Source organism: Papio anubis, chromosome 8 (assembly GCF_008728515.1).
Source record: "Papio anubis isolate 15944 chromosome 8, Panubis1.0, whole genome shotgun sequence".
NCBI lineage: Eukaryota > Metazoa > Chordata > Mammalia > Primates > Cercopithecidae > Papio > Papio anubis.
The window spans coordinates 128,931,781-128,953,587 of record NC_044983.1 but is presented as its reverse complement, the minus strand read 5'-3'; the positions used below and the strand labels follow the sequence as shown (position 1 = coordinate 128,953,587).

Sequence of the window (21,807 nt, the reverse complement as noted above, 5' to 3'; positions counted from 1 at the left end):
GCATCAGTGAAGATCTCCTTTAAACCTGACTCCCTTTACCTTATCAAACTTACCTGCTTCAACATTTTTTATAACAGTGCTTCACAACTGGGGGTGATTTTGCCCCCTAGATGACATTTGGGATTCTCTAACGGGCATTTCTGATAGTCACAACTGCAGGGTAGGGGGTTGGTTTCCTACTTGTGTGAAGTGGGTAGAGAGTTGGAATGCTGGTAAGCATCCTATAGTGCCCAAAACAAACCCCATCCCCAACAAAGGATTCACTGATCCAAAATGTCAATAGTGCTAAGCTGAGAAACCCTGCTCTTGACTGTGTGTTGCTTGAGGGTAGAAATCTCAAGTTACTCATTTTTAAATCCCCAACACCTAAACATAAAACCTGGTACAGAGTAGACGTCCAATATACTTTTGCTGCTGGTAAATAAATGTATGAGTGAATGAATTCTCGCCTTCCTAAATCCCTTGTGCGTGCAGAATCACCTACATGCAAGCCAGTCCTCAGGCCCACAGGTATCTATGTAAGCATACCTGCACACACATGCATGGACACACAGAGATGTGCACACATCCAAAGATAGACCATGCACCCACACTCCCACCTAATGCTGAAGTCCAGGAACCTGCCTGACTCGGAGACTTAACCACTCAATCTGAGAATCAGGAGTCTCTTTTCTCTGCTACACTCAGAAAGATCTCTGCACAAACACCTCAGCAGAGGCACTAAATGTTCTCCAAAATTAATTTCACTGACTGGACTCATTTTCTTATTGTGACTCTAGGATTAAATCAGCAGTGAACCCAAAAGGAGGAAGATCTTTTTTGCAATTACACACGCAGAAGCCAACTCAACAACTGGAAATGTGAGATGTCAATTTTGACAATGGCATAACAGCCCAGGAGTGTGGCAGGCAGGCCTGACTCATTACATGTAGCAATATTGGTGAGCATTGAAAATGGGGTGCAGGGTTGCAAGGGGCGGGCTGGAGGAAACAGTCGGGTTGACGCCAACCCTGTGGGCAGCACGAGCTGGAGCAGGCCCAGGAGAGCAGAGGGTGACAGTGACTATGAAGCAAAGATGCTCCTTTCTTCCATGACACTTCCTCTACTGGGGACTGAGGACACTGTAGAAATGGACAGCAAAGAGGAGGGCCAGCCCATAGGGGAGTTGGCACTAAAGTTTTGGTGCCAGTTTCCTGGAAAAATTGGAACAGCCAAAGACTGTGATATATATACTAGCTATTGCTCTGTGAGGCAACTACAATTACACCTTTTTCACTTCCCCACTGAAAACCTCTGCAAGTTCTTCAAGGGTTTGCATGGCTGCAAGCACCCTGGGCTTTCCTTTATCCTGGTATTTGTCACCTTGCAGATATTTCCTGATTACTCATTTTCCTTCCCTGTTAGGCTGTGAGCTTCTCAAGCAAAAAGAAGTCTTACTCATTTCTGTATCTGCATTGCCTATCTTAATAAATGTGTGATGAATGAATAAGTAAGTCAACGAATCAGTGAGCACGCTTCAGTCAGATGAATCTGCCTAGAGTTTCAGACCGAAGCAGGGCTTAAGGGCAAGGTGACAAAAGACCATGTTTGCCGTGTCGAGAACTTAGGATTTTAGCTGAGAGCAACAAAGAATCGGCGAGGGGAAGAGCGTGCTAAGTTCATTGTGTTAAAGTGATCCCTTGGCATAAGCCAATGCGCTGCAACTTTAAACTTATCACTGACGTACTGAGTTTTTACATTGTGCTTTGAGTCTGGTTTTTAATTGGAAAAACAAATGAACCCCTTGGTGCTGAATAGCCTCTGACAGTGAAACCTTCTTCATGTCATCTTCAACCTAAGGCCTAGAATTTGTCTCTGCTAACTATGCTTTAACTTAGTATATGCCATACAGTTTCAACCATGTAGTACAACACTGTACTAAAAAAATATAATAGTCCGGGCACAGTGGCTCACCCCTGTAATCCCAGCACTTTGGGAGGCCGAGGTGGATGGATCATGAGGTCAGGAGTTCGAGACCAGCCTGACCGATACGGGAAACCCCATCTCTAACTAAAAATACAAAAATTAGCTGGGCGTGGTGGCAGGCGCCTGTAATCCCAGCTACTCAGGTGGCTGAGGCAGGATCGCTTGAGCCCAGGAGGCAGAGGTTGCAAGTGAGCTGAGATTGCACCACTGTACTCCAGCCTGGGAGACACAGCAAGACTCAGCCTCAAATAATAAAAAATTAATAATAGTAATAATAAAGAAACATACTAGGATATTCTAGTTTGTTGCCTCTGGAAGACAGGATTCTTTGGGTTTGGCTCAAATTATTTTCTGTTTGGTCCAAATAGTCTCTGGTGCACATGTCAATTGAACCTTTATGGAGTTGCCCGCCCCGTCCTCAGCTATTCATTTGGAACCTTCCACTTCATGAGCTCAGTAACATAAACGCTGCCACGTATGCAACATGACCACATGCCAGGCTACTGTCCACCACGTAGATATGGACCCCTGAATCAGATTGCACCACATCGAAGTCTTTTCCACAGGGTTTCTGGAAAAGAAACTGAGACCACCCTTTCCAGGTGGTTGAAATATGAGGTGTGAGAGTTTGAGAGCTGATGGCAGCTGGGTGAGGCTGAAACAGAAAAGAAAGAAGCTATTTTCCAAAGAAGCAGCGCCAAGAGTAGGTTAGAACGAATCCCGCTGTTTTTCAGGCTTTGGCTTCTGATGTTCCTGTTCCCAAGTCCTGCCATATTCCCATCCCTGGTTCTGGGAACTGCCTCGGTAGCTTCCCAGTAACTCTCTCTCTCTCTCTCTTTCTCTCTCTCTCTCTTGCAAAAGCAAGCTCCAGTTGGATTCCTTCCACTCACACTCCAACTGATTATAATTCATAGATATGATTTCCTTTTACAATCTCAAAAATATCTTGAGAACATGAGTGGATATCATTTAAATTTCTGGAGCTTCTTGCCTCTCCTGTAGTTCAGAGCTAGGCCTTGGCAACTGTGACAAACCCACCAAACTTTGCTTTGAGGGGTTTCTCTCAGAATGAAAGATGGACAACCAGTGCTTTCTGGGCAGGCCAGTAGAGAAATTTGCTCTAACAAACCTTGCCCGCTGTGACCTCCTTCCCCACAAGGTCCTGGTCAGGAGCTACCATTTAATGGGCATCCCTGCAGGTAACCTGACCAGGAATCCAACCCTTATGAGTAGGTAGACGCTGGAGTCAGAGAGACCTGGACACAAATTACTGCTCTACTGTGTATGAGTTACATGAGTGTGTCAGTTACTAACTTCCCTAAGCTTCAATTTCCAGAGCTTTAAAATGTTGCTCATCATGGACATCCCCCTTCTAGAACTTGGGGAAGGATCAAATGATATAGTGCCTGTAATCTCACTGTGCAGGGCTGTTGGCACACGGGAAACACCATATAAATGGTGGCTCACATTGTTAATGGTGTATCTCATCTTCTTGGTCCTCTTTAAAGTAACCACCTCTTTAATAAGAGCAGCTCTCTCCTAGCATGTTTTGCTCCTGTATCATCACCACCACCACCATGTCTGCTTGAACTGCATAATACTAATGTTTTATTTTTAATGTTCTTAGTCCTTGGCTTTTAGATCTTCTGAGGGTAACCACTTTGCATGACTGACTCAGCCATCAACAGAGGTGTATCAGTTAGCTTAGGCTTATGCTGAAGGAACAAATGACCCCCAGAAGCTTGGTGGATTGCAGCAACTAAGATTTTGTCTTTTGCTTGCAATCACATTCATCTCAACATGCACATGGGCAACATCTCTGCTCCATACCTCTTTATTCCAGGACTAAGGAGCAGCCCCTATCCAGCCCAAACCTGCCTCATGACAGTGGGAAGAAAAAGAGAAAATTTTAAAATATCCACTAGGGTTGATACATATTAATTGCACTTAAATTTGACTTGGCCAAAGCAAATCACATGGTCAAACGTTGTATCAGTGGGAAGTACAGTCTTCTTGCATGGATGGATTCAAGAAAATATTTTGAACCAATAATAGTCTTCCACTGAGAGTTTCTTCTGGTTTTAGGGACACTCTGGCTGTACATAGAAGAAAACATTTAACTATAATGCCTCACGTCTTGATTCCCTGTGGGTGGGAGAGGTGGGGAAGGATGACTCGGTTTCTCATCTGCCTTCCTCCTCTTAGCTCCTATTTCTCTGGGCTCCAGTGGCCTCCTGCCCTAGAAGCAACTGATAACTTATAATTCTAGCTATCACAACGATGTTCCTGTCATAATAATTGGAAGGAAATTATCCAAAATCTGATTTTGTTTTTTCCTTTGAAATGATTTTTGGGGTACCTTCCAGATTTTCTAGAATGAGTGTGTATTTATTGAATATAAGACTAAAAACACTCTATTAAAAAGGATGAGTGTGGCAGCTTGGGGAAGATAAGTTAGTGTGTCAGAGGCTTAAGGAGGAACATGAAGCTGAACTAGGGCAGTGACGGGGTGGGGCAAGGGGCAGAAGAGCAGGCTGGACCCAGTCATCTCAACTTGGACTTGATAGGACTGGCCACCGCAGGAGGTGGGAAGTCAGGAAAAGAGAGGCTTCTTGTTGACCATGGACCTTGGGCCAGCACTGAGGGAGGTGAAGGCCCTTCCGACCTGCAGAAGAGGGTGTTCCTCTATGAGAAGGCTATAAGAGTCATCTTTAAGTGGAGAAAAGTTACAAGAAGTTGCTTCCTTGGATTCTCACTCCTAACATCAGTATCCCACTCAGGTTCTGCTCTGGTAACTCAGGTCCATGTCTGATCTTTAGACATAATTTTATGATTTGGAAACTGTCATTGGACTGCCACCATCTTACTTTTAGAGAACAAAGGCTTAAAGGACAACTAATGGGTTATTTCATTCGTCTTCCTGCCATCATGGGAGGAAAGTTCATACTCAGTTTCTTTTGACATTGCAAAAGACATAAGCTCCCAGAATAGAGAGTTGTATTCAAACGGTGTGGCCCTGGCCAAATCAGTTGGCATCTCTGAGATTCAGGTTCCTTACTATTTCGATGAAACTATAATACCTGCTTTAAAGAGTTTGTTACAATAGAAAGAGACCGTCTTTGCCAGATTACAAAAAAATCTTTGTAATTGTTAATATTACAATGTCTAGCACATTATTAATTATTATAATGATAGAGATATACCAGTAAAACAACACAAGGGTACAAAACTTTTAGCAAGGAAATAGCTGTGGCAAACACCTGTAGTTATAATCAAAATAATAAGCAAAGGCTATTGTCTTAGTTCATTTTGCATTGCTATAAAGGAATACTTGAGGCTGGATAATTGATAAAGAAAAGAGGTTTATTTGACTCAGTTCTTCAGGTTGTACAAGAAGCATGGCACTGGCATCTGCTTCTGGTGAGGGCCTCCAGCTGCTTCCACTCATGGTGGAAGAGGAAGGGGAGCTGGCTGTGCAAAAATCACATGGTGAGAGAGGAAGCAAGGGTCAAGGGATGCGGAGGTGCCAGGCTCTTTTTAACCACCATCTCTTGCAGGAACTAGTAAAGCAACTTATTACCAAGAGGACAGCACCAAGACATTCATGAGGTATCCACCCCCACAACCCAAACACCTCTTTAGGCCCCACCTTCAATACTAGGGATCACAATTCAACATGAGGCTTGGCAGACGAATGTCTAAATGACACTAACCATCTATAACTTCTCTATCCATTCTACCATTTAATGACCAGTGGCTCCTTCCTTGCATCCTACCTAGATTTCTCCAGTACTGCTAAACACATAAACCAACAACCTACCATGTGACAGTGGCCCTGGTCGGAAATGAGTAGAGTGTCACGAGTAGAGCATTTGCTCTGGGGTCACATTGGTCTACTTTACAACAGCTTGACTCTGAGTATGTCACTCAAATCTCTTGAGCCTCAATTTTGTCCTTTCAAAACGGGAGCAATATTGTCTCCCTTAGAATCCTGTTTTGAGAATCATTTTCAGAGCAATATATGCAATACATCTGGCTCATAGATGGTGTGTATTAAATGAGAGCTCCTTTCCATGTATTTTAATGGACTTTACCACTTAAAGAAAAGAATATTTTTTAAACAAGTTTTTTTCAGCTTATTATTTTGTATCCAGGACAATGATAGCTAGTAAGTGTTTTGGGCTTCTCTGTCTCCAGAGACATTTTATGATGCCAATTAGAAGTGCAAGTATATTGAGATTAAAAAGTAATGACTAGCAAAATGAATAGCGGCTTCCATCCTTACATCCAGCCTGCTACTCCAGAAGCTTATCTCCAAATATCTTACTCTCTAGGGAAAAAAAAAAAAGATTCTAGAGTCAAGGGAATATCAGAATTTTATAATTCATAATCATCTGAAGACCCCTGGGGAGAGGGACTTTCTATTTCTACAGGGAAACTCATTTATGTTAAACTTTTGCACAGCCCGGGTGTGGTGGCTCACGTCTGTAATCCCAGCACTTTGGGAGACCGAGGCGGGTGCATCACCTGAGATCAGGAGTTCGAGACCAGCCTGACCAAAAAGGTGAAACTCTGTCTCTACTCTAAGTATGGAAATTAGCCAGGCATGGTGGCAGCCACCTGTAGTCCCAGCTACTCAGGAGGCTGAGACAAGAGAATTGCTTGAACCCAGGAGGCGGAGGTTGCAGTGAGCTGAGATTGTACCATTGCTCTCCAACCTGGGTAACAGAGCAAGACTCTGTCAAAAAAAAAAAAAAAAAATCCTTTGCACAGACAACATTGCCCTCTTTATTAGGACAGAAATAGGACAACATAAAAATAATAATTAAATCTTAGGTAGTTGAGGAGATTGAGTCAGAAATGGGATTAGCCAAAGACTGGGTTTAGTTTTACATGCACTGATCTCCCCTATTTTGTTATGACACACAGAGAAGTCTCTCAATAAACCTGTGGATGTACTGATGAATTCACGCTTCTGTTGATGAAATTGTATTTATTTTTCCTTTCAGTTCCTTTCTGCCTCTTTGATTATTTTTTTCTACATCCTTCTCTCCAAAGACCATAGGAATAAGAATAAAATAATCTAATTTAATTTTATGACTGTGAATAAGTTTGCTATTTTCTCCAAAAACCACTTTTCTTCTCTGTAAATGCAATAAATAATGCCTACTTCCCAACCTCATCTATTCTGTGCCCATTATTACCTCCTTAGTTCAGGCCCTTTCTCCTTCCTGGATTATTGCAGCTGTGGCCTATCTTGTTTTCCACTCTCCAGAATTAGCCTCACTGCCTCTTCGCTTCCCATCCCACACCACCCATTGTTGCTGGAGTGTTCTTTTGGCAATGCAATCTGGCCTTGTCAAGTACCTTCTTCAGTCTGTCTCCAGTAGAAAGGACCTGCCACCAGGAGGTGGAATGCTGAAGAAGGACTGGGTAGACCTGGAGCCCACCCCCAGCTCACCACTCCTGCCCCTCCCACTCCTTTCCACTTTCACTTCACGTTCCAGCCATGTGGGACACTTCCCCCAAACCCTGTGGCTTTCTTACCTCCAGGTCTATGCGTGTGCTCTGTTCTCTTCCTGAATAAATCCTTTCTGTGGGAGGGAAATCAACTTAGAAATCTACTCTTCCAAGAAGCCTCCCCTGACCAATCCAGGTTTGACTAGGGACCTGTCTTCTGTGACTCAGAGCCCTCTGCCCTGACGGCATCCAGGAGCTCTTCCTGCTGCTTGAGGTCCCATCTCCCCCTCACTTGTCAGCTCACTTGTCCTTCTCACATCCACATAGCACACTGGAATCGCCAAAGTCGTGTTTCAGGAGGGCATGAAAAAAAATGCATACTTTATAATATTTGAATATCCCAGAGCCTAAAACTGCATCCAAAGAGTAGACTCACTCAGGGTGGACGCTCTTCTGGTCTACATTTTGGTAATGATTCTGTTGAATGGCTGAATTTGGTAAGGTACAATTACAAAATAGACTTCTTCGGATGCAGTCTGTCATCACTCCCCTCCCCACCCACGAGTGACAGCTCCAGCAGAAACCATGGCTTCGAGCTCCCCTTCAGGAACAACATCTGAGTCAGAGGGCAGCCTGACTGACTTGGCTCAATTTGCATGGGGTGGAAGTTTAAGTATTACTTAAGAGTCATGTTTCAGAGACTCGCCCATGAGTCACTGTTCTCCTCCTGTCTGTGCTATAGGAAGACACCACTAGGGAACAGACCCTTCTGCCTTCCATGGGTGGGGCCTGCACTTTTCTTCTGAATGTCAGGGTGTCAGGGCTCTTTTTTTTTTTTTTTTTTTTAGACAGTGTCTCACTCTGTCACCCAGGCAGGAGTGCAGTGGCGCAATCTTGGCTCACTGCAACCTCCTCCTCCCAGGTTCAAACAATTCTCCTGCCTTAGCCTCCCAGGTAGCGGGGATTACAGGTATGTGTCCACCACACCCAGCTAATTTTTGTATTTTTAGTAGAGACGGGGTTTCACCATGTTGGCTAGGCTGGTTTTGAACTCCTGACCTCCAGTGATTCGACTACCTCAGCCTCCCAAAGTGCTGGGATTACAGGCGTAAGCCACTGCCCGGCCTGAATGTCAGAGTTCTGATCGATCTTTGTTCTCCATACTGGGATTTCATCCAAATTCTAACACAGTAGAAAAATAGTATTTTGTTATCATAAATCATATTTTAGTAATTTTAGGAAAAAAAGACAGGAAATGTACTTTGATGAGTAATATTTAAATATTACTTCTGCACTTATGTATGTTTTTGTTTAACATGTGGACAAAGACTTACTGATAAGAGCAAAAAATAAATCTTCTTTGCAACCCAGAACTCATTGTTCAGTATGAGTTTTAATACATATAAGAAGGGAAATTATGATACCTGACACAGTTAACTGGTGGGAGTATTGATAGCAATAAAGGTTGGTTCCAGGACAGGCACAGTGGCTCATGCCTGCAATCCCCACACCGAGGTGGGAGTTTTGCTTGAAGCCAGGAGTTCAAAAACAGCCTGGACAAGAAAGTAACAAACACCTCATCTCCACAAAAATTTAAAAATTATCTGGGTATTAGGGCATGTGCCTATAGTTGTAGCTACTCAGGAAGGGGAGGCTGAGGCAAGAGGATTGAGCCCAGGAGTTGGAGGCTGCACAGAGCTTTGATGGCACCACTGTTCTCAAGTCTGAGTAACAAAGACAGGCCCTGTCTCTTAATTAAAAAAAAAAAAAAAAAAAAAAGATTGATTCTAGGACTGTAGAATAAATAGTTAAACAGCATGGGATACAAGGGAACTCCTCAGCTATGTTAATTTTGTATTCCAATTTCTTGTTGACTTGATACATATGATGGTTTTTTGTTTTAAAGGCTTTAATCTTGAGAACATGATGTCTGGAGCTAAAGGTATAGGCATATTCCACACATCTGTACTATTCTTGAATGTGATCGCTTAGGAATGAATATGATTTGAACTCATTCATGTTAAGAGAGGGTGTCAAATTGAGAACCAGGAAGATCCACCACCTACAGTAAAAATGACTCTAAAGTAAATTGGTTGAAGAAATTAGATCCCAAAGATTCTTAATGAATTTTGAAGTCTTCATCAGTATTTCCATATTAAAAGGAGATGAAAGAAGCCAAAATAGAAGAACTATAGACTGACAGGACAACTGGATTAAAGTAAGCCTCAGTTTCATTAAAAAGGGCTAACTTGAAAATAAATCTTTTGACTCCAGTTCTTTAGAGGATCTAAAGTGACCTGGATGTACAGTGGAAGAAACCACAACATAGAATTCCTTCAGTAAAAAGTTACTGACTTTAAATTTTAAAAAAAAGATAAAAAATATTACTTAAGAGTAATACTGAAACTTCTATCTCATGCAAATCGCATCAGTCGGGCTGCCCTCTGCCTTGGGAACCAGCAGCAAGAGGCCAGGGACAAGTGGGTTTGGGCACTCCCCTAGCTGTGGCTCCCACTCTGTCTGCTGCCTCTGGGCCCTCCAGTGTCAGGAACTAAGAGGAACGAGGATGAAAGACAGAAGAGACAAAAGTCTTTCCACTTAGCTGGCGCAGTGGGTGTCTGCTTGTCAGACTCACAGTTGCTGCCCCTTGAACTGGTTCTCTAGAGATGCTGACAAGCATCCCTGCACCAAACCATGTCCTGACACTTGAGAACCTGCATTCAGCTTCTGACTTGGCCAGTCCGCCTGCAGCTACCTTCCTGTGGGTTCCACACACCTAGCGGGCAGCACTTTTGAGTAGGCTGCACAGGAAACCCATCTATCTGTCCTTGCCTCATACAGCTCACACAACACACCCCTTGTCTCCTCACAGCTCCGCTTGTCTCCCACCTCTCCCTTCTCCAGGTGAGAGGTGCCAGCTGCCTGTGTTCCATGTTTGCCCCAGGACCCTGGGACATGTGCCAGGTTCTCCAGTACTCCACGCTCTCACAACCCGGTGTACAGAAGCTCACAAGCATCCGCCCTGATGGTGCTCAACTGCCTTTCTCCTCCTCCTCCTATCTCTAGGGAGGTTCTCTTAGAGCCCAACTCTGGATCTCCCACCCCAATACCTCTTGACCTCTTGGAACTTCCTTCATGAGTCACTGGCCTCCTCCTACCTGCACTGTAGGAAGGTACCGCCATGCACCAGCCCCTTCTGCCTTCCATATGTGGGGCCTGCACTTCTCTTCTGAACGTCAAGGTTCAGATTGATCTTTGTTCTCCACACTGGGATTTCATCCAAATTCTTACACAATAGAAAAATGCGTATTTTATTATCATAAATCATAGTTTAGTAATGTCAGAAAAAAAGAAAGGACAGGAAATTTGCTTTGATGAGTGACACACAAGGATGTGTGTGCTCTGCTGAGCTACGAATAACAGTCTGATAGTACGGATGGGTGTTCCTCACCAGGAGAGGTGAATGTTTGTCATTTATAGAACCCGTACTGGAAATAATGTCTTAAAATATTGACTTGCATTTGTGTGTATACACTGGTGTGCAAATATCTATCTCATATGTTTAAAGAAGGTTTTAGTACCCTTGGGCAGTGTGGCAGTTAAAAATGCCTAAACTCTGGAAATCCTAGCAATACAGAAAATGCCAGATTTTAGACTGCAGGGAAATCTTATTCTGTTGAGTCTACCAAAGGCCCAGGCCACAAAGAAGGGAACCATCAGTTCTGTTTGGGCTGGGCACAGAAGGCTGTACAGAGGGACTGGAGCTTGAGACTCAGCACAGTTTCTCTAGGGGAGATGGGAGACGCAGGTCCCGGAGGGAGGGAGCAGCTTGAGTCCAGCAGGAGACGCACAAGAGCCGATTGTGTACTGAGACACATTTTGTGCTGGGAGCTGAGAAAGGGAAGGAAACCACCCAGCCCTTTGTCTGTGGTGTAGACCCTGAGGTCTGTGCTTTGGTTAGCTTCTCCCATCTGGTCCTCACAGCAGCCTTGGGAGGGTAGTAAAAGCCTTTGGGTTGTTGTTTTTTTTTTTTTTTTTCAGGTGAAGAATAAGGTATAGAGAGGCTAGTTGACCTGTGATGAAAACAAAGCTGGGAACTGAACTCAGGTTGGGCCTAACTCTAAGACACGTGGACAGAGGGGGAAATGGTGCTGGAAAGTTAGCCCGGGCCTCAGGCCAATCTGGCCTTGCACACAGGGCCCATTTGTGTCTGCCTAAGAACAAAAACCGTCGCTCCCCACTCACTGCTGGGCAAACACAACAGGTGTCAGGAGTGGCCTCGCTGGACAGCAGCCGGGGCTGGCCCTGCTTCTAGGAGAGGGACCCAGAAATCCCTGGGCATGGACAGGACAGAATGCAACAGGCTCTTCCACGACGGGATGTCCAGATCTAGGCCCTGTTCCAGGTGTTCCCGACCCCATGAACCATCCTGAGAAGATTCCATCCCTGAAACATTGCAGAATTTTGTAAAATCATCCCCGAGGCCCCAATCTCTAAACCCATGGAGTCTTCCTCTCTCATTTATGAGAGGCCTGCAGCTGAGGAGTTTCTGCTAGGAAAACGCACTGCTGATGTTCACTGGGGCCTGCCTGTTCTTCCCACAGAGGCCACATCCAGGTGAGGGCAAGACTCGCAGAAAGCACAAGGCTAAACCCCGAAGTCCTTGAGCGTAACTTGCTGCCCATTTTGTGGCCAGCTCTGTCCTGGGCACAAAGGGCACAAGACGAATAAAATTCAGGTCCTGCCCTCAAGGGACCACTGTCGGGGGGTTGGGGGGGGGGAACACTCATAGGCAGCCAGGTGCGGTGGCTCACACCTGTAATCCCAGCACTTTGGGAGGCCTAGGAGGCCAGATTACTTGATGTCAGGAGATCTAGACTAGCCTGGCCAACATGGTGAAACCCTGTCTCTACTAAAAATACAAAAATTAGCCAGGCGTGGTGGCACACATCTATAATCCCACCTTCTTGGGAGGCTGAGACAGGAGAATCTCTTGAACCTGGGAGGCGGAGTTTGCAGTGAGCAGAGCTTGGACCACTGCACTTCAGCCTGGGTGACAAGAGCGAGACACTGTGAAAAAAAAAAAAAAAAAAAAACACTCATGAGCAAAAAGTGACGATGCAGCACCACCAGCGTGCACTAATATGCCCATCACTGCCTGCTAGAAAAATGTTGACTTAGTCAATCAGTAGTTCTAAGCTGCTCATGAAAAAACCCACTTGGCTCTCTGTCTATTCCCCCAGCTCCTAGAAGATGCCTAACAGGCCAGGGCTGATTAATCTTTCCAAAGGGTACAGTGAATCCTGGAGTCTCCAGCTTCAAAGAAGAGGGAAATAATAATGACAAAAACAGTGAATATTTACTGAGATTGTCCTCTGACCCAGACGTTATGCTAATTACCTTACATATGTTGTCACATTTCATTCTAACAGCCACCCGGTGAGCTGGGCACTGTGATCATCATCCCTGTTTACAAATGAGGAAAACGAGAGCTAAACATGTGAGCAAGCTGTCCTGATGGCAGCAGACAGCATAGCCAGAACACCAACACAGGCTGCCTGGCTACACCTCTGTCTTCCATCTGGCCACTGCCCAGTACCCTCCTCTGCCACTCTGCAGGGAGCACAGAGTCCCCAGGGGGCTACTGGAGTGCACTGGAGTGGTCACGGGTTCTCTCTCCAGCTTACTGTGCTTGGTCATGGACAGTTCACTGCACGTTGTAGCCCTCATGGTCCAGCCTTCCAGAACTCTCTCCCACACCCATACAGCATGCAGGGAGCCATTTTTTCCAAGGTCACTCTCAGGTTGGGGCAGGAAGGCTCTAGGATTAGAACCATCCTCAACCCTCCATGTTGAGTCCTTCTCAGAGGCCAGTTTTACACATTTGGCAAAGTCAGATGTATCTCCCCACTAGGAATAGGTCTAATTTTTATTCTTTTATAATAAAGAGTAAAATATGCCTGTATTCACAGCAGCACTATTCACAATGGCCAAAATGTGAACATAGCCCAAGTGTCCATGGATGGATGAATGAATAAACAAAATGTGGGATGTATATACAATGGAATATTACTCAGCCTTCAAAAAGGAAGGAAGTTCAGACACCTGCTACAACGTGCATGAACCTTGAGGACATCATGCTAAGTGGAATCAGCCAGTCACAAAAGGACAAATATGTGATTTCATTTATATAAGGTGGTGGTGACAGTTGCACAGTAATGTGGATGCACTTAATACCACTGAACTGGATACTTAAAGATGGTTAAGATGGTAAATTTTGTGTTATGTGGATTTTACCACAGTTTTCTAAATGCTAGCATTTAACAAATAAAGAATAAAGCAGAAAGAGACATGAGGGGCCGGGTGCAGTGGCTCACACCTGTAATCCCAGAACTTTGGGAGGCCAAGGCGGGCAGATCACCTGAGGTCGGGAGTTCAAGACCAGCCTGACCGACATGGTAAAACCTCATCTCTACTAAAAATACAAAACTTTGCCGGGCGTAGTGGAGCATGCCTGTAATCCCAGCTACTTGGGAGGCTGAGGCAGGAGAACTGCTTGAACCCAGGAGGCGGAGGTTGCGGTGAGCTAAGATTACACCGTTGCACCCCAGCCTGGGCAACAAGAGCGAAACTCCATCTGAAAAAAAAAAATGAGGAGTCCCCAAAAGGTTCTCCTGCAGCCCCTCTATTCTCTCTAGACAGCATTCAAACATTACCCCCAGAATCCAGCCCTCTGCTTAGGGAAGTTCCTTGGTTTCAAAAGTCCTAGTAAATCTCAAGCCACCACCACTCCTCCACCACATCTATTTGAAGGAGGAAAGACCCTTAGGGTTTTATCTACAACTGGGCATTTGCTACCCAGGGCTTCTGCAGTGGGACCTGAAGTCTGACCATAACCGCAATATATTCCTGGGAAGAGGGTCGGGTCTCAGGCTACTCCCACACTCTCTCTTGGAAACGCCAACAGCAGGTTAGCATAAGATTTCGAAGATGATCTAGCTGAATCTGCGCCAGCTCTGCATGTTCTCCCTGTGGAAATAATGTGATTTTTTTATTTTTTGAGAAACAGTACCCACAGGTCTTTGAGAGCTATAGACAGCAGACACAAATCACTCCCAACTTGAAGCATGAAGGAAAAAAAAATGGTTCTCAGCCTTAGGCCTCAGTGGGAAATCTGACAGAGGCTTCCAGATAAGAGCCCTGCTGTTGGCCTACTAACTGTCTTCAATCCTCCAGAGACTGAGAAAAACACTGAAACAAAAAGAGAGTCAATATTTTCCACCATGATCTCGAAAAGACCATGGGGTATGTACACCACAAGAATCAACCATTGTGTTCTCTGAACAAATATGGAAGCTTGATTCCTCCAAGGCTAAAGAGTAAAGTGGCCAGTGAGTTTTAGGGGTCAATTTTATCCCTAAAAGAGGAAAATCTTAAGTCTTATGCTACCTACCTTTATAAATACAGCAAATATAACCAGTTTGGATATCCTAACGAAGAGAGCAAGTGGGAACTATTCAAGCTTTGGACACGAGGGAAGTCTACACAGATGGGCTGAGAACTGAGTTTTGAAGGATGAATAAGAGTATGGCCAGCGAAAGGGTTGAGAGGTCTCCCATAAACCAAGGTGTGAGTTTGGCTCGGGGAATTGTGCCTAATGCTGAGCAGAGGCAGTGGCTGGAGATCCAGCTACCAGGAAAAGCGGGGTGGCAGGGTGGCAACTCTGAAGGACCTTGAGTAATGTAACAAGGAGCACCTTCTCTTACCTATAGGCCCATTTCTACACACATTACAATGCTTGTCCCGCTTCAATGAACATTGAAATCTCAAGCCCTTCTTTCATCTGAAATTTGAAATAAACCATCCTCCTTGCAGTGAATAGTCACCTTTATAAAACCTAACTCGTCCCATGTCATTTTTTTGCTTAAAATACCAGTCGTTCTTAGCATATAAGTCCCCAGGGGAACAGGTAGTGCTCCTGTAGAACCTCTGCTATAGGCCAGGCCATGGAGATCCACAACAGGGGGCCAGGCCTAGGAATTACAGATTATTACCAGCTATTAATATTTTATTATACTCCAAGTACTTTGCCTGTATAAACTTATTTACTTCTCATGACACGGACATGAGGTAGGTGTTATTGTTCACCTACATCACACTTGGAGATAATTTACCCAAGATCACAGAGCTTGTAAATGATGGAGCCAGGAAAAGAACCCAAGCGATCAGACTCTGGAGTTCTTGAAAATGCTGTGCTGCGTGGAGTCCCGTGATCATATTGAAATGTTCATCACCATATGCTTTTCTCCATCTTCTTTTGCCATTTCAACTCAAGCCACCACCACGGTTTTCCCAGGCAATGGCTATGGCCTTTGAACTTGACTTCCTCTATTACCTCCTACTCACTCCTAGACCTTGTCATTATAGTGACTGTAGCCCCTCCAGAATTCCAACCTCAAGAATTTCTCTCTCAGACCACCACCTCTCTTATTTGCAGTCCATCTGCTATATAGTACATTAACTATAAGTCCTTGGCCTCAACACAACCATATAATCCATTGACCCTACCATATTTTTGTTGTCCCCCACCCCACTCACACCGCCACTTCCCTCCAGCCTAGCATAGATGTCACAGAGCACCATTATAATCATCTCTTTCATACACCTTTATCTCCCCTGCCCTTTTCTTTGTCGTAGTACTTTCCTGGAAAAACTCCAATTTTTGTTAAATCCTCACTACTCCCACTCTCTGCCTAAACCCAAACAACTGTCTTTCACTGGAAGAAAACCCAAAACAATGTTGATTTTAAATTAATACAACCTGATCACCAATCTCAAGTGAGTCTTTACGGCTATGCAGCTATCTTTCTGCCTTTCTTGCATCAATCCAATCTCCTACTATTTTAGACTACTCCATGGCTGCTCTCTTCTCAGACTTCCAAAAATTCTCTCCACTTTTACCCTCTTCTTGCTACTTTGCTGAGAAAGTTTGGCAATTAGAAGATAAATTCCACGTAGTTCCACTACCTCATGTACCTCCCTGCACCTATACTCCCAAACTCTACGACTCTGTATGTTCCTATATAAAGCTAGTTCTTCTCCTACATCCTATCTTCTCTCCATTCTCATCTTTCTCTTTTGCATTATTATTTTAATCAGCTGTATTATATTTTTATCTTTCAAATATTCTCTCTTGACCATGCATCTCCCTTCCCCCTCTTGGAAAGAATTGTCTACATTCACCATTTTTTCATTCTCTATTTAACTCCAACCAACCCTAATTCTGTCTCCACTAATCCAACAAAAGAACCATTGTCAAGGACACCAATCGCCTGCACATTGCTATATCCAACAGTTATGCCTCAGGCTTGTTATATTTCATTGTACCAGCCACGTTTGATAAATTAATCACTGCTTCCTGGTGAAACCCTTTCTTCATTTGGCTTCTAGGACATGGCTCTGGAGTGTCCTCCTCCTCCACTGACTTCTCGCTTGCCAGTTCTTCCCCATGTCAGCCACCAACAAACACTGGAATGACCAAAGCTTATTCCCCCAGACTTCTCTTTCTACATGCACCTTTGAAGTCAGCACCTCAAGATAACGACCTATAATGATAATAAAGAATATCATCTATCCCTTGATGACTCCCCCAGTTTTATTGTGGAGAGGTCTGATATCTCTCTTGCACACAAATATCTCCACTGGACTGGATAAAAAACATCTCAAACTTTACCTGTCCAAAAATTTCTGATTTCCCACCCTTCCTCCAACTTCCTCTTCCCACTATTGTCTTCATCCTAGTTTATGGTAATTTCATTCTTTTGGAGTTTGGTCCAAAGACCTGAAGTCACTTTTTACATGGAATCCATTAGCAAATGTTGGCTGTACTTTCAAATAAACCCCGTAGCTGACCGCTTCTCATCATTCCTATCATTCACACGTTGCTCCACAGCGTTGCTCCATTAGCCCCCAGACTGGTCTCACTGCTTCTGCCCTGTGCCCCTATGAGGGCACAGCAGCCACAATGACCCTTCTGAAACATAGATCAGATCATGATACACCTTTCAACCCTCCGATGGCTCCCTATCATGGTGAAAGCCAAAGTCCTTGACAATCACCCACAAGAACATAAGTGCTCTGCTCCCCAGGCCCCTCACCTCTCTGCCCTCCGCTTTACTGCTCTCCCTTGCATGCCCTCTGGACCTTACAATGTTATATGTAATGCCGAAGACCATGCCCATTTTCTTCACCTGTGCTTGTTGAGGACCTAGCATCATACCTGACGTCTGTAGGCACTCAGTAAATACGGGCTGACGGAAGCACTCTGTCTCTGTCTCTCTCTGTCCCTCTCCCTCCCTCCACCCACCAGATTAAGCACTCCTCCAGAGCACAAGCCTGGCCTCATTCCCCTTTTCAGCCCTGTTCACTCCCCAGAGCCTGACACATGGTGGATCATACAAGCAACAGGCTGTTCCAATGGTACTCTTCCTGCCACAATTTAAACACCGTGCCTGGACTAGGCCAACAGAATCCCCCAGGAGGTGTGGGGAAAAGCCCACACCAACACAGGCGGCTGCAAAATTTACAAAAAGAATGAAGGAAAGCCTGTTCTACTGCTCTTTGGATCCCTCAGTGGGAAACATCAAGGTGAGAAAGAAACTAAAAAGAGAGTGGTGGAGAAACCTCTGGAGAGAGTGATGTGAGTCCATAAGGTGAGATCCCCTATCCCTTCCACTGCGCAGGGTGCTACCCTCCACCCCTGCTCCAGAAAGAGGGGCTTCAAGAGGGCTTGCAAGGACCTGTTCCATTCTATCCTGTGGAATAAGATAAACTAGGTCTGACTTCTGCCTAAGTGATTGAAGAAGATGACCAGCTGCCCTGGGGGCCATGAGTGTGCTGCTTCTTTGGAGTATGTTCGCTCATAGACAGGCAGGGGCCTAAGTGCACACCGTGGTCAGACAGTGACTCTGCAAAACGTGGGCTATAGCAGGCAGCTTAGAATAGCCTCAGATCCTTCTCGGTGGAGGGTAGGAAGAGGAGGAACAAGAAGCTGCAGGTGAGCACCTGGTGGCCAAAGAAGGGGATTCAGGAGCCCATCTGCCTGGCTCAGGAGGGAGCAGGGAGGTCCTGGAGGGCCGTCCAGAGCCCACAGGAGGAAGAGCCCGTTCTTTGGAGCAACAGCCAGGCCCGAGTGGACAAAGCTAGTTTATAACTAGGACGGCTCTAGGGAGACTTTTTTGATAGGTCTGTTTGTACTTTCTATGGCACATCAGAACTAGCCATAGAGAAGGAAAAGAGCAGACCAGGCAGAGAGATGGAACAGAAGCAGAAGTCACCACACTCCCATTTGCCACTGCAGGCTGCACTCCAAAGCCAACCCAAGCCACGAGAAAAGAGAAGATTTAGCACCAAGGCAGCTGAGAGTTCTAGTAAATATGTGTGACTGGAATCACCACAACTCTCAAATTTCGAAGTCTCAAATTTCGAAGTGAAAAACTAAAGCAATGCAGGAATGTCTGCTAATTTTCCTTTGAGTAAAAAGAAATTATTGGTCTATCATTTTCATCCACAGTCAGAGGACAGTAACCAAAACTGTCTAAGGTTGAAAAGTTGCATCATGATTATCATTTAAATGTCATCTGGTTTATTCAATCTGCACACAGATTGAATAAACCATCCCCTCACCCCCCAACTCTCTCTCTCTCTCTCTCTCTCTCACACACACACACACACACACACACACATACATACACACATTGAACTCAACTGGGGATACAGAAATAAATACAACATAAACTCTACACACAAAAAACTCATTTGGGGGGCTGGGCACGATGGCTCATGCCTGTAATCCCAACACCTGCACTTTGGGAGGCTGAGATGGGTGGACCACCTGAGGTCAGGAGTTCGAGACCAGCCTGGCCAATGTGGTTAAACCCCATCTCTACTAAAAATACAAAACATTAGCCGGGCATGGTGGCATGCACCTGTAATCCCAGCTGCTCGGGAGGCTTAGGCAGGAGAATTGCTTGAACCCGGGAGGCTGAGGTGAGATCATACCACTGCACTATAGCCTGAGCAACAGAGTGAAACTCCATCTCAAAAAAAAATTAAAAATTTAAAAATTTAAAAAAATCATTAACTGGTTTTTTGGAGGGGTCAAATACATCCTTACAGTACATTCTACCAATTACCAAGATAGACGTCAAAGCAAAATGCCATGGGAGGTCATGGGAGAGAGACTGGGGCAGTGCAGTGCCCTAGATCACAGGTTTTCCTGTCTTTGACATGTTTGACAAACCTGAAACAAAATATTTTGATTCCTTTTAATAAGTATAGAAGGGCCATTGTCTTAGAGAATAAAGGAGGCTGCACCCACTTCCCCAGTCTCAGCAGCATGTGAAGTTCAAAGGTCTGATCCTGGCCAAGAAACCTGCCCCCTCCCAGGGTCATTGGCAGTCTCACCAAGGGCTTCCAGAGACAAAATGCCTAGGAAAACAGTGAAGAAGCCCAGAAGCTCCAGTTTGGAATTTTACCAAATTCAGTACCTACATCCGGGTACAAACACTCTGCCCTTCAACTGGAATAGCTGAATTCTCTTGCCCGATGGTTCCTCAGCCTCCACTTTCAAGGCTGCTCAACCCAGCTCTGGACAGGTCTGACGGGGATAATGTTCTCTCCCAGTGTTACCTGAATTATCTTGCCCGATGGTTCCTCAGCCTCCACTTTCAAGGCTGCTCAACCCAGCTCTGGCCCGGTCTGATGGGGATAATATTCTCTCCCAGTGTTACCTTAAAGATGTGACTATCTCCCTGTGGTGTCTAGCTGTTCGTCCTTGTTCTCCCCAAACTTCCTCACAAAGCAAGACTGCTGTTTTTCCACGATAGCCCCTAAGAAGCATGACGATTCCAACTCAGTCCTGTCCCCCAATGCCCAGGTGCCTCTTCCCTGGACTAAACTGCCCTTGTTCTTCAACTGTTATTTTAAACCATGATTTTGAACCTCCTGGTCAACCTAACCTGTCTTGTGAACATATTTCAGGTACCCTCTCAAATGAAGTCAGCTTTAAACTGAGTGATGAAAGAACTGAATGAGCAACGCTATAACTGTGAGAAGGTTCCAGGAGGAGGGGAAGGCAGAGGCAAAACCCTGAGGCAGAGGCATGCTCACAGCTCCTAGAACAGCAAGGAGCACAGTGCCGCAACAGAAGCATGAGCCGAGCAGAGTGCAATCAGAAATGAGGTGAGAGGGCCGGGCGTGGTGGCTCATGCCTGTAATCCCTGCACTTTCAGAGGCAGAGGCAGGTGGATCACCTGAGGTGAGGAGTTCGAAACCAGCCTAACCAAACTGGCAAAACCCCATCTCTACTAAAAATACAAAAAAATTTGCCAGGCATGGTAGTGGCGCCTGTAATCCTAGCTACTAGGGAGGCTGAGGCAGGAGAATCACTTGAACCCAGGAGGCTGAGGTTGCAGTGAGCCGAGATCATACCACTGCACTCCAGCCTGGGTGACAGAGTGAGACTCCATCTCATAAAAACAAAAAATAAAAAACTCATTAACTCATTTTTTGGAGGGGTCAAATACATCCTTACAGTACGTTGCACCAATTCCTCAGATAGACCTCGAAGCAAAATGCCATGGGAGGTCATGGGAGACAGACTGGGGCAGTGCAGTGCCCTAGATCACAGGGTTTCCTGTCTTTGACATGTTTGAGAAACCTGAAACAAAATATTCTGATGCCTTTTAATAAGTGTAGAAGGGCCATTGTCTTAGAGAATAAAGGAGGCTGCACCCACTTCCCCAGTCTCAGCAGCATGCAAAGTTCAAAGGTCTGATCCTGGCCAAGAAACCTGCCCCCTCCCAGGGTCATTGGCAGTCTCACCAAGGGCTTCCGGAGACAAAATGCTTAGGAAAACAGTGAAGAAGTCCAGAAGCTCCAGTTTGGAATTTTACCAAATTCAGTACCTACATCCACGTACAAACACTCCATCCTCCAACTAGAATAGCTGAATTCTCTCGCCCAGTTGTTCTTCAGCCTCCACTTTCAAATATCCTGAAGCTGTTCAACCCAGCTGCAGACAGGTCTGACGGGGATAATGTTCTCTCCCAGTGTTACCTTAAAGATGTGACTATCTCCCTGTGGTGTCTACTCTTCGTCCTTGTTCTCCCCAAATTTCCTCACAAAGCAAGCCTGCTGTTTTTCCAAGACAGCCCCTAAGAAGCATGATGATTCCAACTCAGTCCTGTCTCCCAATCCCCCAGTGCCTCTTCCCTGGGCTAAACTGCCCTTGTTCTTCAACCATTTTTGTTTTGTTTGTGTTTTTTTTTTTTTGCTTTTCTGATTTTTTTTGAGACAGTGTCTCCCTCTGTCGCCCAGGCT

At 45.2% G+C, this 21,807-nt stretch overlaps 1 long non-coding RNA gene and 1 other non-coding gene across 4 annotated transcripts in view; one reads left to right on the top strand and one right to left on the bottom strand.

The window, feature by feature from the left end:
• Positions 1-21,807, bottom strand: part of LOC103887153 — a 98,658-nt gene that overhangs the window by 52,796 nt on the left and 24,055 nt on the right. The window lies entirely within an intron of this gene.
• On the top strand, positions 8,716-8,842 carry LOC116268750. Its single transcript, XR_004175917.1, has one exon. It is a non-coding gene; the product is annotated as a small nucleolar RNA SNORA40 (small nucleolar RNA).